The following is a 16,332-nucleotide window of genomic DNA, read 5'->3' as shown; positions in this document are numbered from 1 at the left end:
ATCAACTGCCTCAAGGGAAATGTTGAACAGCTAAACAGAATCCATGATGACATTATTAGAAAAGGTATAGTATTGAATGTTACAACTTATACTACACTAATTGAAGGGTTGTATAAAGGAGGATAGCTAGAAGAAGCAAATGAATGGTTTAATGAATTGCAGGAAAGGGGTTTGACTCAGAATACTTAAGTCTTCATTGTATTGATCATGCAATGAGATAGTTTTCAAAAAAGATAACTACTCTTATGTTGCATGTTTAGTTCTTTGATTACCATGTCCTCACTATGGTAATTGTGTATGCCACTGTAGTCTTAGAATGTGTGTAGATAAAAACCCATATAAACATCATATTTTTAATCATACTTTCTTGAATAAAATAATTTCTAATTTAAATCATGACATGATCAATTATCTAATGGTAACCAACCAAAAATGATTTTCCTATTAGAAATACTAGATGGTGTAGGTCAATTTATTGACCAAACACTAGAACACTAAATCATAGTACTACTGAAAGTCAACATTGTATCAAAAAAATGCTTAAGTGTAGCAGGTCTTCCATCTCGTTACTTCCATAAACAGGGTATCAAATGCATGAGGATTTGACCAAAGCTTCCTAGATATTTTTACATCAAACATCATCATCCTAAGAGAAACCTAAGGAAGGTTGCTTTCCGATATGATAATATTGGAAAACAAAAATAAATATGCAATCTTTAGTTCAACTTCCTTCCCTCCCAGTAGCAAAAGTTTCACTTTCCTTGAACTGAAGTAAATTTCTTCCATACTCTAGTGTTATAATTATATGAAACATGACACTCAAACAAATAAGAGCCCAACCAAACCAATGTCAAACTTTCATTGGATCATAGTAGTTATCTGTTGCAACCCATTTGATTATATATCCCATACCTTACCCATTCTCTACTTCACCACTTCCATTTGAAAGAGGACTGAAACCCAATAAATGGAAATATGAACTAGCACGGTGGTAAAGATACCCTCCTCCATTCCCTTGAATATAGTTATAACCTGTTCCATCAGGGCATGATTCTGACATGCTTGTAACTTCTGATTTTGACAACCCTGAATTACCATGTACCTTTGAAGAATTCATATTTCCATTTTCAGACTACAAAGCTTCAGTGCTTGATGAACTAATAACTTATGCATGTTGTCTGTCTGTTAATTTCCAATCATCAACATTAACTTTTTTGTCTCTAACGATTCTATATTTAGGAAGCAACCACCACATACCCTTTATCTTTACATTGCATGAATATGATGAGATTCATGGAGATAAGGATGAAGAGCAGACATAATAGTATGAGAAACAATACATAAAAAGATAGAAACCATGCCAATTTATAAATAACCAAATATGATGGCATGCTTACTTCAGAACATGAAATCAATACAATTTGGCTAGCCAAAAGAGGATGAGAGAAAGTTCATTTGAATAAGTGTTGTGAAGGAGCAGGGATTCTGACATCGGGGAGTGGTCCTTCTCCAAAAAATCTAGGGAACGATGCCAACCCAGGAGCATTCTATACATATGATTATTAGAATGTGTGTGTTTGTGTGGTCCTAGGAGCAACCGGGAGTGAGAGACCATAAAATGCTCCAATTGAACACTGTTTTGAACAAAAATGTTAGGTATTTGAGAAATAATCATAAACACAACCGTTCATTACCTTCCTTACTTTGATGATCTTATTTTCTAATTCTGCTTTGGCTCGAGATTGTTGTCATTGCAAAATTCCACGGTATTGTTTAGCATTGAAATAGACTGGTACATATTCAATCATATCATATAGTGAAATTAAATGAGTTAGCTCTCCAAATTCCTCATTTTCTTTATGGGCTCATATTACTCTAGGTACAAAATAGTCTTGATGACTCAAATTTGACACAACTAGAATTATCAAGTAAACTAGTCTTTCAACACAAATGTCCAGGCATTACAAAGGTGTCAATTATAATGTAAACTATTATGACGGATGAAGAAATCATGCATCCTATCAGGTATGGGTAGCATGGCAGATCATACAATGGGATGCCTCTGCATATGATAGAGAAAGTTGATCAGGTTCCACTAAAGTGACTCATTAATTGCTAGATAAGCAGTATAGTTTCTTTCAGTTATAGGAAAATTTTAAACAAGAAATCTGATATGTGTTGACTAATAGTTTTACAGTTTTTTCTGCTTTTGTTGTTAAACATAAATAGGAAACTCAGAAGTATGTTGGCCCTAGTGCATCCATATTTCAAAACATCACAACAAGGCATGCCATCCATACCCCATTTTCCAATTTGTAGGTACGTAAAAAAAGCATGACGTGAAAGCATTAGTTATTAAACTAGAATATTATATATGGAACAATGACATACAACAATAATACCTGTATTTGTTCTAAAATAAAGAAAAGGACCTTCAGTAATGCACGTGAAAAGGAATAATTTGAACTTTTGTCCATTCTAGCCACTATCTCAGATAATTCATGGAATAAATTTTCATGAGCTACTTTTGACTCCTTATCATTTGTTCTAATAGCAAGCTTAAATACAACACCTAATGAATAACCCATAAGCTTACTAAGATACTCAATGTCTTGGCTTCCTGACTCCAATATCTAGATGAACAAAGAAAATATGAAAGTCAATTAAAATCCACATCAATACAATGCCACAAAAGCATTATCTCTTCTACAGAAATAGAAATTGAGACAAGAGCTCCACATTGATGCTTTCAAGGAGTTCTTGTTTCCAACTTTCAGGAATCAATGAAAGAAGCTCATCCCCAACTTCTTCCACAAGCTCGACCACCCAACTGTAATCAGGATGATCATGTGCATGAGATTCTTCAACACCATTCCAAAAAGCTTTCTCCATTGTTTATCTAACCCGTGCCTGCAAAACATATGTGAAGGAACTAAATTATCTGCTTACTTGATCCAAAAGAAGACCAAGTCTTACCTTTCAACAGATTCTAATTATCCTCACCTTAATTTTTTTAGAACCTTTATTTATTCCACAGAGAATATCAGCAAACGATCTATCTCTGCCATGAAGAATATCAGTAACCATAATTTCATTGTCATTTAACAATTTTTCCTCAAGTGCATCTCCCAATCTATTATTGAAGTTAGACTTAGTTCTTGAGGAAGTTTCTAGTTCTAAAGTGTTTTTAAATAATGACCAGGCAACCTTCTTTGGTTTTCCATTATCACTATTTCGGACATTAGAGGGACTATGATATGGTGAAAATGATGCAGGGTAAAATGGTGACATTGGTAGAGCTCCATTCTCCTTTGATTCCATAAATTTAGCTCGTGCATCTGAAAGTGTCATTTTCATCCTTGTTGCTCCATCAATGCCACTCAAATGAAGAACCCTTTCTCGTAGAAGTTGTTGATCTTCTAGAACCTATAAAATGCATGTGATGATGAGAATTTATAATCAAATTAGGTTTATAGAATTTAAAAAACAAAAAAACACCTATTGATATTGAAGTAGGTATTCCATACTAAGAAAAGATATTAACCTATCTTAATAGGATTAATTAATGGCAGATAAAAGACAAAAAGACCAACTGAAAAGGTGTGTTTCAGAAGTCCAGTATTTTCCCAAAAGTTTAACTTTTATAGCAACCCAACAACCTTGAGTTACTAAGGTGTACTAATAGTAGTTGGTGGCTTTTACAATCCCAAATCCATGGAAACCAATTGATATATATAAATACACCCTGAAAATCCTTCTAGTAAGCTTGTTGATATCTTCCTTATGTATCCACCAACAAGATCATCTCGTTAGAGGTGAAAAAAATAATCATAAAAAATTTTGATATCTTCCTTATGTATCCACCAACAAGATCATCTCGTTAGAGGTGAAAAAAATAATCATAAAAAATAGAGCACAACAGTACAAAAATTAAGATTGAAAAGCTATGCACATTTTAGTCACTCATGTGACATCCTGATAGATGAATAATTATAACTATACACTCAATTGATATGAACATGGGAATACCAAGTGCATGTGAATACAAAGTAGTAATTCATACCTACTTGTGAATGGCCTTTGAGTCATGACTAGCATCATCCTCATCTCCTGATGATATGTTGCACTTCTGTAGCATTAAAACTTCAAGCTGGTAAGCCACTCTAATTAAATCCTCTTCAAGGGATTGTGCATCCTTGACTTTCCACAACACATTGATATAAGTAAGAGCACCAAGAAGCATCATATGCAACCAGCTAGGCTGCAAATAGCCACTGTTGACTTGAAGTCTGAGGTTCTTCAAAACCCCAATCATCGGTTGCTGCATTTGGAGAAAGTCTTGACAAAGAGCTAGAAGAAGGCCCATCTAATATAATAGTGATTAAGGATTCAAACTCCAGAATAAGCCTAGATTTTGCTTCTGCAAGTGTAGTTTCACAGTCTCCTATACCACTGAAGACAGCCTCAGGATGACCAAAAATCATATAGGCACACAAAAAGACACGTACTGGATACCTTAACTGTTCCTTTCCTTCAACTTTTTGACCTCTAGTTGTCCCTTTAATAGACAATTGAGAAACAACCATCTTTGCAGCTCTATTTCCAATTGAAGACATTTTTTGTGTCCTAGAGATAACCGTTTAAACTAATGATCTATATGCACAACATTAGACTGTCTTTCTTGTGACACCAAAAACCAACTCTCAATGCGAGCTAGAAGTGCTTTCACAACATGTAATGTGGAAGTTGACTGTAAGCAAGCTGCAAGTTGCTCAAAAGGAACTGAATTAATAGAGGAATGATTGATTTCACATGCAGTAAACTCCCATGCTAAAGCATATGTTGTATGTCTTTACTTTTGGAACTTCCTCCAAATAAGAACTCAGTAAGGTTCATAAAACAAAAAATAGTGTTGCATCAGTCTATCAACATCTCTAAAATCAAAATATGAATTGCCTTATAAGTTAGACTATGACCTGGCCAACTTTCTTGAGAGACAGTCCCCATGCTTATACATTTTGTGGTGATTAATATGACTAATGCCTCCACATCTTCCTCTTTTCCTTAGAAGTTATGCTCTTTTGTGTTTTCCCTGTGTAAGTGTTAAATTGGGACAAATGAGCTGCATGCAACTAAAAGGAATAAATAAAATTGAAATCAACTGCACCATGCACATACCCTTTGCAATCGATTTTCCAACTTCCCCTTAAAATTTTTAATCTCCATTTCCCTCTGAATATAGATAGAATTGGAAACATTTATTTCTTACATAACTATTGCATGTGCATGAGTTTTTTCATCCTCTAAAAGACATAAACACTTGTCCTCTACAACTGTAACTCTTTGAGATATTGTTGCATTAAGTGTCTCCATACACTCCTTATCTTTATCTTCCTATAACATCTGATGCAGAAGGAAATGAGCCATCCTTTCCTAGGAAACAACCCTTTGTTGTTTCTTTTCCTCTAGAAGAGCCATTTTGTTTATCTCTGCCTGCTGCACACGAGATTCAACTTTTGATTCCAGCTCCTCACACTCACTTTTAGCACGCAATTGCACTTCTATTTTAGCAGCTTGTCACAACTCATCTGACTTGGCTAAGCACATTTGTGCCTGTGCCAAGAGCTCCAATATGCCAAGATCAGAGTATGGTGGTTAATGTAATGGAATTTCTACATATAAATGGATTTAGGGAATGCATGGAGAGTTCTAAACCATTTCAAGCTAAATATCAAGAAGCAGTGAAATTTTAGTATGATGGTTAATATTAATTGTCTTTCTACATATTAATGGATTTAGGGAATGCCAAGCTCCCACATATGAAATCTTTGAACCCAAGGAATAACGAGGGTTTCATTCATTGTGTTGAATAGGTGAAGCTGTAAATGCCATAAGAGAACTAGGAAGCATAAGACTTCCAATTGGGCTAGCTGGATATGGCATGGAAAAGCCAAAGGAAGGACTGGCATAACATCCGAGACTAGCATTGCCACCTTTTCCCAAATACGACACACCATATTGTGACTATTTTTGAGCAGGAAAAGCAGTCAAGTAGGATTTCTATAACTCGAGAAAATCAAGACTAAGCCATCAATGTAACCTGTGGCCATTCATGCAACATATTCTGCAGTTCTTTGCAATTGTGGCAAGCTTATTGGATCCATGATTTGCATCTAAATTCCAACTCCTATTTTCTCGCTTAACATATATAACTTTTGTAGGTCTATGGTGCCTCGTGGTGTTCCTCCACGTGGAATTCTAGGAGTAGATATTGAATCCATGCTAGCAGCTGCAACAATATTGTCAAATGTGGGAGTCAATGTACTAGGTGTAGAAAAGCTGGGCATCATGGGTTCTAAAATAAATGTACTAATTGGATATCCACTCAAGCCAAAATTATGAGTACATGCATTTGAAATATGTGGGCTTTGATATTGTCCATTGGAGCAATCCCCATTAGGAATCCCAATAGTTTATGTGGCAACATACAACTTGGGTGTAATAGATGCATATTATTGATGTAAGTGGGAAAATCCAACTTGATCTTTGAAAGTCATTGAGGTCATGTTCATGTTTTCTAGTAGTCTATTGTTTTGATTGAAGCCAGAGAAGAAATATCATTGTGCCTTTGTCGAAATACATGAATTGAGTAATTCAACCTATGATTTTGTGGGATATGAAAGCTGTGGATTTTGGTTTAAAGAAAATTGCTTATGAAAATGGTTATTTTAAGTTTCTGTATTTTCCTTCTTTATTTGTGACTAAGCATGGTTTTTCTCCTCAATGGAAGTTGTTTCATCAAAGGATAAAGTAATGTCTGACAAATCAGTAGCAAGCTCTCTGGAATAAGAATAAAATGCATTAAATGAGCCATGGTTAACAATTCTTTCTTTTTCAGATAACCCAAATTTTCCCAACTTTGTAGTTGAGAAAGGACTCGCTAACCCTACTTTGACTAGCTGAGGATTTGGCACTGGATTTCTTGAAAGAAATGCACCTACTATAGCTGCAAATGTTTGTGAATATTATGTGCCAAGGCCCTGGACTCTCGTAAGACCTAGAGTTGAAGAAAAGAGTGCATTCCTTCAACTATTACTACTTCATATGCAGATAAAGGAGATAGAGAAGCATCTTGCAAATGTCCAAGCCATGAATCAATAGAAGGATCTATTTGATCAATTTCATTATCATGAGCAGCTCTACTTGGTAGTTTGGAAAAATGTCCAGAATTTGTTATAGACCTTCCCAGATCTTCTTGCAAGGGGATACAATGTTGCCAAATAAGTTCAATTTAGCATTGTCACAAAAATGAATTGAGACTTGTGAAAATTCCATATTTCTTAAATATCCAAAACCACTTTACTTTTATGGATAATTTTCAAACTTCAACTTTTGCCTAGAGACTTCAAGTGTCTAGCAATAATGAAACAAAATATGGAAAAAAATGATCTCTAAGAGATGTATTAGACAAATTTATATTTAGGACCAATCTTCCTTTCAGCTTGTAGTAATAGAGGCTTGATATGAAATTTTAACCTGTCAATTAGTCAATGTAGACTAATAGCAATGATACTAGATTCTAAGCCAACATTTAAAAAGGTGAAAGTATTTTTGGATTGAAGAAAAAGGTTATTTTTTATATCTGCGTGTCTACCACATACAAACATGCAATGGAAACAAAAATGAGAAAAATGTAAGAAGCAAAAGTTATTACAACCCAGATTTGTAGAGAATTTGAAGTCCCATGGATTAATTAAATTTAGAGTTAATCCCACAAAGGCTTAATGCAAGAGTTAAGAATAAATTGCAGAGAAGATATAAAAAAACCATGCTACCACCAATGCCATGAACAAAATTGAGGAGAATGATTCAAATGTGAAGTTCCAAAAGTGAACGAGCTTGTGCTCTCTCTATGTGAAAACAAGTAAAATCATGATTTACAATGAGGACCCGAATATTGGTGTTGGCTGCAAAGTAGAGAGTTGGAACGATTAGTGGGGATGTGTTGTGGAAAATTGTGATTAGACATTGGATTCTCTTTCCTGAGAATATCTTTGGTATCAATGGCCTATTTTTCCTGAAGGATATTATTTGCAAAGGAGAGATAATGCCCTTATGGAAGGGGATATGAATTGAATTCAAAAACAAGGTGAACTATTTGTGGAATCTAAGATAATGGATCCCATAGCTTATTACTTATTATATAAGATTGAGGAGTCAAGTCATTGTGATTTAGAACCACTTATTGTAAATCCTACTTGGAGGAATAATCATATGGGAGTTGGGGACATCTCAAAAACACTTGATAGATTCCTTTTAGCTGAGAACAATTTAGTTAAAGTAGTAAGATCCAGTTCATGGGTTAGTGGAGGAGGATTATCTAACCATGTCCCAATTTTTCTTAGGATAGGGAGGGCAAAGGAAAAGCCCTTGGGTCCCTTTAAGTTCAATTCATATTGGCTTAAGGATTCCAAATTTATAGATTTGGTTCAAAATGAATGGAAACACTTCAATGTTCACCTAGAGGATTCTGTAATGTTCCAGTTCAATAACAACCTGAGAAGGATTAAGAAGAAAACAATAAAGTTAGAAAAAGTGAAGTATAATGATTCTCAAGAGAAAATTTGGAACTTTAAAGAGAAGATTTCAGACATTTAAAGATCTAATAAGAGTAGAATCTTCATGGAAGAAGAATTGGGAAATATTAAGAACCTGGAATCTGTAATGAAATAACTCTAGGAGCAAGAAGAAACTAGATGACACAGGAAGAGTTGAGATATGTGGTTAACCCAATGTGATGAGAACACTCAGTTTTGTCACAACTATGCTAGAATGAGAAAGAATATCAACAAAATATGGAGCATATCAAACGGAGATGGTGAAAAGGTAAACAAGATTTGGGACATACCTGAGGTTGGAACATCTCACTTTCATAAGTTACTTAAGGAACCACCAAGAGCTAATATAACTAAAATTGTGAATATTGTTTCCTTTTTCCTTAATTTCATAAACAATGAGTAAAATTTGGACCTTATGGCCGAGATTTCTCTAGGAGAACTTGAAGAGTAATTGACTCTTTTTAGAAGGGTTATCAGGAAAATTGGTATACCGATGTTCCCACCATCATGGAGATTGGTACAAGGGGCCCTTGGTAAGAAATGGGAAGCATACATCCATGGGTTGGCCTCCAAATTTATTTATCTCAAGGATGTAGAAGATATTTTGGTCTGGTCAAAAAACCCTACTAGGTGCTTTTACACTGAAACACCATGATATGGTGAAATGTTCATTGATGGTCAAATCCAAGATATAAAAATGGTGGTGTACCAAGCTATAGTGAAATAAAGCCCCACTTAAACTAATGCTCATTTAGTCTCTTCATGTGAATGGCTTTGAACAAAAGAGTTTCAGCATAGGATGCCACATTTAAGTGATCTTTTGAGGGCCCAACTATGTGTCCCGTGTGAGGGTGTGCTTCAGAATCCATTTATCATATGCTGGTGGGATGTTGTTTTAGATTAGAGGCATGAGAAACACCTAAAAATTGAACTAGAAGGGTTGGTCAATGGGCTAACAACTCCTAGGGAGCCCTAAAGACATAGTGGGAAGATAACAGGATTTTGGAATAAAGCATTACAATTAATTGTGCATAGAGCATTTGGTTGTCCAAAAATGTAATGATATTTTATGATGTGAGAAAAACTACCTTTATGTATTTTTTCAAAATCTAATATGCATATGATGGCCTTAAGAAAGAACATATTATCAAGACCCCAAGATAGGAATGAAAAATGCATATTGACAAAAAGCATCCATGGTGCTCCTTCAATGGTGTAGAATTGAAGTTTGTGTGATGCCAAGGGATATTTATACATGTCAAAGAGCCATTACATCACCTTCTCTTGTGAACTAAGACTAGGGAGAAACAATATATATGAGTGAAAATCATTCACTTTCAGCAATTCCTCCATCATACTCACAAGATCTGGGACCGAGATAGGTGACATGTTCCCTGAGTTGTAAATCTTGAGTTGGGAAGGGCCTTTCTTCTTTCCTCCACTTCATGTACTCTTGTCTATAGTGTTAAGAGCACCAACACAACCGTTGAAAATTTCATCAATTTATGTGAAGTCCCTTGCCACGTCAACTTGGTTTGGACCTTGGAATATTGCAATAGTCTTTCCTTGAAGTATATCCTTTTTGAAAAATAAGTATTCTATATCAGGCCTTCCCCAATGTCTAGAAACAATGAAGAACCCGAGACATGTGATGGAAAGCCCATAGATGTGATTATAAATGTGAGAAATCACTTCCCCTACCTTCTTTGAAGTTGCATAGAGACTAGCAGGCTGATCTGTTCCATGTTGTTCAGAAAAAGGGCTCTCATTATTCAAACCATATACCGAGCTTGAAGAGCCCAGACAATAGCAAGTTGTGGGTTTGCAGACTTGCAGATCTCAAACATATTAACCACTCACATAATCTTGTTGTGGTAATATGAGTTGGGATTCTCCATGGCATACATAACCCTAGCCTGTGCAGCCAAGTGCATTACATGAGAGAAGGGCACCACATCAAAAAACTTCTTTAACAAATACCTATCATTATCCCAATATAGGTAATGATTTTGATGATATGTAGGTATTTTTTGTGGTATGTTTCTTTTGGATGCTAGAGGCCATCTAGGGCCTATTTGTTGATGTATTTTCGGTTCAGAGATGGATTTCACTCAGTGCTATTTTGGTTATGTGCATCCTTACATGCTATATAAATGAGAAGTTTAGCTTTTTTGTGTATAAATGGTTTGGATTCATATGGATGCACATGAATATATATAGTTTTTCTTTAAATTTTGAATATTTTAGGTGTTTTTGGTTGATTTGTTTTTTGGTCCAGTTTTTTTACTAGTTCTGGTCCAATTCTGACCGATTCTGGGTTCTGATGGTTTTCCAGTGCGATCAATGATTTGTTTAAAAACAAATTGGTGTCTAATATAGTTTATTTTGCTTAGTACTAATTACATTCCAAACTTGTGAATGATGAATTTAAATTTTAAATCAATTTACATTCTAAAATGATGATTGATAAATATAAATTTTAAATCAATGTAAATAGTAGAATGATAAATGATGAATATGGATCAATGAATGAATGATGAGTATGAGTGATGTATGTACCAGTATGAACGATGAATATGGATCAGTGTATCTCATTATTTAATTCAATTATGTATGGATCAATATATTTATGCTTCATTATTCAATATCAATTTTAATTTTATATATATATGTGTGTTACAAATAATTATATACCATGACTTCTCCCATCCCCCTAAATTTCCTTAAAATTTGAGGGTATTTCCACATGCCCCCATGTGCATCTCCCCACACCCACATCCCCCATCTTGGAGTCTTGGTTGAACATTGCTTTAAAACCTCTCTATTATCTAATATAATAGAACAATAAAAGCACATACTACTTTACATCTAAGAACTGAGCCAACATGAGGGCACATTAATACAATTATGTATTCAATTATTTGGTCAACCAAAATAGAATCTAAATTGGAAATATTGGAAAAATTACCATATAAAGAGAGATCATTAGACTTTTTGAGACATGCAGTAAGAAGGTACAATAAAAAGTCTGTATATTATTGAGAGATATTTACTCGATATGTTGATGGATTAAGGCTGTTGTGCAACCCCTATAACACTTTAAAGCAATGCTTTAGTATTATTCTGTATTTTCTAAGTATTCAATATATTTAGGATAACTTGGAACCCTACAGGGTTTGGCTTCTAATCTTAATTTTTTTGAAATTGTTCTACAACTCAAATGTTTCATAACCAGGAGAATGGCCAGACCACACAATTGGTAGAGAAATTAGATGGCCTAGGGGTAATGACATATAGAAGGATTACCCATAGCATCATAAAAATTGTATGCAAATCAATCTAGGTTTCATCATCAATGTCCCCCATTGTGACTGGAGCCGTGTATATTTAGAAGAATTTCTCTAACAAGGGTCACCTGGGTTGCATATCAATTGGTTATGATACTCAAATCTGAAATACATAGGAAAATCTAAGGAAGCACATTATAGTTGTAAGTATTGTCACTGCCTATACCTATTAAAGTCTCAAATCTGGCCAATAAAGTTGTGACATTTTGACTGGAGCCATGTATATTTAGAAGAATGTCCCCAACAAGGGTCACTTGGGTTGCATATCAATTGGTTATGATACTCAAATCTGAAATACATAGGAAAATCTAAGGAAACACATTATAGTTGTAAGTATTGTCACTCCCTATACCTATTAAAGTCTCAAATCTGGCCAATAAAGTTGAGATTTAGTGTTGAGGGAAATGGCTTACCGAGATGATCATTAGGGTTTCAATCCCCTTGAAGGGTCAATTCACGAGCACAAGTGGTCCAGACCACATGTAATTTTTCTAATCTAGCTCGAGGAAACACCATTTTTCTCATCTAGGTTGTGGAAACATCATTTTCTGAGGTACATTGTATTTCATCTCAGAAAATATCATTCAAGTCCCCCAAAATAATGCCCATGAAACGCAACTGATTTGTACAAAATCTAGTCAAGACCTCAAGAAATGCAAAATAGACAAATTCAAGTGCATTTCATGCTCAAACCCATGAAACAGAAGCTCAAATTTATGATTGAATTCAATCTTTAAAAACAAGGATGGATATAGAATGACTGAATTAAGGTTTTGAGGCGCTTCAGGCTTACCAGAGAATACCAACATCTCAAGGGCCTTGACTAGTTCTCTCTGAGACCTAGTTGTCCTTGAGAATAAGAAGAAGAAGAAGCAGGGGATGCTTCAGTTTGTTTTCTTCTCCTTCAACTTGAAGTGGTTGATCAATTTGACTCTCCACCTTAGATATCCTTTTAGAAATATGCAAGACATTGTTGATGCCCTACAAGGGTCCTTCATTGGGTATTAATAGTGACAATCACAAGAGAAATTGATAGTGGTGTTGATACATGCAGTGAAATCCATGGTGGAAAATTGACAAAACCTTCTTTCTTCTTCTCAGTTTATGTCTTCTGCTAGATCGCACCATCCTCTGCATCACTAGTGGCAACAGAACATAGCAAAGAAGAGGGAAAAAAGTATTTGAATGTTAGTCAATTGGATATTATCATTTTAATTAATTAGGTATAAGTATTTGGTAACTTGACATGGACATTGTGGCAAAGGATGTTATGTTTTGGTTAATATGGGTTTTTCACATGGTGGTAAGAATGTGGGTCATTATTGATGATATAAAAGTATGTGGAAATGAATTAGGTGTAAAATTTTGAAATGTATTTGATTATTAAAATTTAGATTTTGATTAACATTTGTATTTTTACTATAATATTATTTTGTTATTATTTATATTTTAAAATAATAGAAAATATTAATTTATTTTTAATTAAAATATTATTTTAATTATTTTACTTTTTAATTATGCTCATATTTTTTAACTTATTATGTAATAAGAATGTGAAAAATAAATATATAGTTAAAATTTGGAGAAAGTGATAAATTAAAGAATTGCATATTGATATAATTGAAAAGACATATTTGAGAATTTTGCCTCATATTAGTTGGCAAATGAGAATGTATAGATTGTATCTATATAATATAATTGGTCATTAAAAATTACTATTTTTCAAAAGAAAAAGAAAAATGAAAAGTCATATTTGAAATAATTTTGTGTTAAAGATATATAATATTAATATAACATGACTAAATTAAATAAAAAATAAAATAAAAATAAGGTGAGATTATTGTAATATGTTAATATTAGATTATGAGGTATAGAATAGTCACTAATAGAGTGTATTGTTAAGGTATTTCTTAAGTAAAGGTTATTAGTTCAAAATCTTGTGGGTCCAGCTTATTGACTTGAGAGACACTCTCCAGCACAGTTTGGTAGAGATGTTGTAATATGTTGTAATGTTTAACATTTTGACTCAGTCAAAATAAATCAAAAGTTTTTCTTTTGACGTTCCACGTAGATATCAGTAGGGCAGAGCAAGATGCAACACTCCAAATGTGATGTTGTGAACATTCGATTTGAATGGAGCAATAAAATTGAAATGAAAATGTAATATATATATATATATATATATATATATATATATATATATATATATATATATATATATATATATATATATATATATATATATAGAATAGAAAAAATAAAAAATATAAATTAAGAACTAGTCTTCAAATCATGTTTCAAATTGGAACTAGATTGAATTGGAATCAATGAATAGATTTTTAAAAAATACATTAAATAATAATAATAATTAAAAAAATATTTTTAAAATTACAAATTATTAGAGATAAATAATGCAAAGTTGGTTCACCTATACACAATGTGAGAATGAAGAAGTGTTTAAAGAAGTCTAACCTTTCGGCCAATCTATAATAACCTTTGAATCCCCTATCACTTGAAAGTTTAGATTGCTGAAGTGACACAATTAAAATGACTAACATAAAGAATTGATTTGTATTATTGTAGCACTTGTTAGGTAGTTGTATTTTTGTTCCTAGAATAAATTAGTCATTTGTGCATTAGTCATTTTTAGTTGTATTACTTATTAGCTAGTCGTATATTTTAACCCCAGACTAAATTAGTTATTTATGTTAGTCGTTTTTAGTTGGGTCACTTAGGATTGCTCATTTCTAGTAGTATTTCACCTGGAAAAGTTGTGGTGACTAACTTTTTTATTCGCCTAGTCACTAATTTCTCTTTTTCTACTAGTGATAACTACTATTTTTGGTTTCAGTAAGACCACTTCTCATTGGATAAAAACCATCTATGTCATAGATTTTACCAAATTTTTCAACTTCAACAATCAGATTACTCAATTGGAGAGGCTCTTTTGATAGAATATTCAAAAACAAATTTATTGGTAAGATCTCATGAGCAAGCTGATTTTAAGAGTTGTCTTAATGCAACATAAGATATGATGAGGGATGGGAAGGGTACTTGATGATTTGACTATTTGAAATTTCATCATGGACAACCTCACCACCCTGTATCAATCGAGGGGATAACTCATCGGATAAAGAAATTGAAGAGCGTGGAGAATATCTATCACAAGAAGATGTGTTGCAAATGGTAGGACACAAGGGGTAGTGAGGTGAAGAGGAAGTTTTGATATGAGCATCTTCTTTGACTGAAACATATTCAAGCTCTAAATAAATATCTTCATGTCGAACCGAAAGATTAGATGATGTTCTTGGGTATCTATCATGTCATACGGAAATAGAGTTATCATCATTGGAATGATCATTGCCCAAGGTTGGGGGTTGATTGAAAGAATTGGTTGTATTGGATTTTTCAGCAAGATTATAAATTGAGAATCATTCAAGAATGGAAACTCATTATTTTGACATGAAATATTTTGAAACAGAGAGGAAATATTAGAAGCATGTTCACCTTGCTACTCATCTACCTGTGTACTGTGACTTCTTTGTACCTAATCGTAATCTGGGCCAACAACTTGAGGATCAAGAGAATGTGAAGAACTAGCTTGTGAAGCATATTTATCAAGCAGGTCATGGTACAAAGAGTCAGGATATGTAGATAACAAAGGACAACAAAAATTTGGATTACCTTTGAGACCAGAGTTATTAACGGGGACATCATCTTGCAGAATGGAGGAGTTAGTATTCACCGTAGGATTCATAACCCATTCCGAAATTTCCTCGATTGAAGTGGGACAAGAAGGAGAATATGGATTTGAGATTTGTTTTGCAGATTTCCCAATTTTACAATCACTATAAGGAGGAGCCCTCATCAGTATTGGAAAAGGAGGAGGACAAAGATAAAAATGGTTAGTAGACTCCTCCTCTGAAATTTGAGGTGCCTCATTATTCACAAGAGTTGGATAAGGAGGAAAATCAAGAGGTTCAGGCTCACCGTATGAAGAGACATGAACCAAGCACACAAAATCTTACTTCAATAAATACTAGTTCAAATGTTTTTTAGGAATTTCACAATAGAGGTGAATGAACCGATCAGAAAAATCCTCAACTGATTCGTCACGCTTCATTCTTAAATGATTGATTCTTCCACAAACATCTCAGTAGTTATACTTATCAAAGGCTTTATGAAGCTTCCTGGCAAGTTGGTCGAATGAATGGATAAAGACAATGGGTAATTTATGACAACATTGACTAACACGACCTTTGAATGTGAGGGTGAGTAATCTAGTCATGATATCTTTGGAATATATTCTGTGAGAAATACAAAGACATACAACTTGAAATAAATGTTTGCAAAACGTTGATTCACCC

The 16,332-nt window shown here is 33.8% G+C and overlaps 2 pseudogenes; both read right to left on the bottom strand.

The window, feature by feature from the left end:
- Window positions 1-850: 850 nt before the first annotated feature.
- On the bottom strand, window positions 851-1,808 carry LOC149226303 (nuclear transcription factor Y subunit A-4-like; annotated as a pseudogene).
- Window positions 1,809-8,270: 6,462 nt separating this feature from the next.
- On the bottom strand, window positions 8,271-15,833 carry LOC149226302 (UDP-glucuronate 4-epimerase 2 pseudogene; annotated as a pseudogene).
- Between the last annotated feature and the right edge of the window lie 499 nt (window positions 15,834-16,332).

Source organism: Pinus tabuliformis, chromosome J (assembly GCF_031772625.1).
Source record: "Pinus tabuliformis cultivar Carrire ecotype Pingquan chromosome J, CPIR1, whole genome shotgun sequence".
NCBI classification, from domain to species: domain Eukaryota; kingdom Viridiplantae; phylum Streptophyta; class Pinopsida; order Pinales; family Pinaceae; genus Pinus; species Pinus tabuliformis.
Note: the sequence above shows the minus strand (reverse complement) of the source record. Positions and strands in the feature narration are given on the sequence as shown.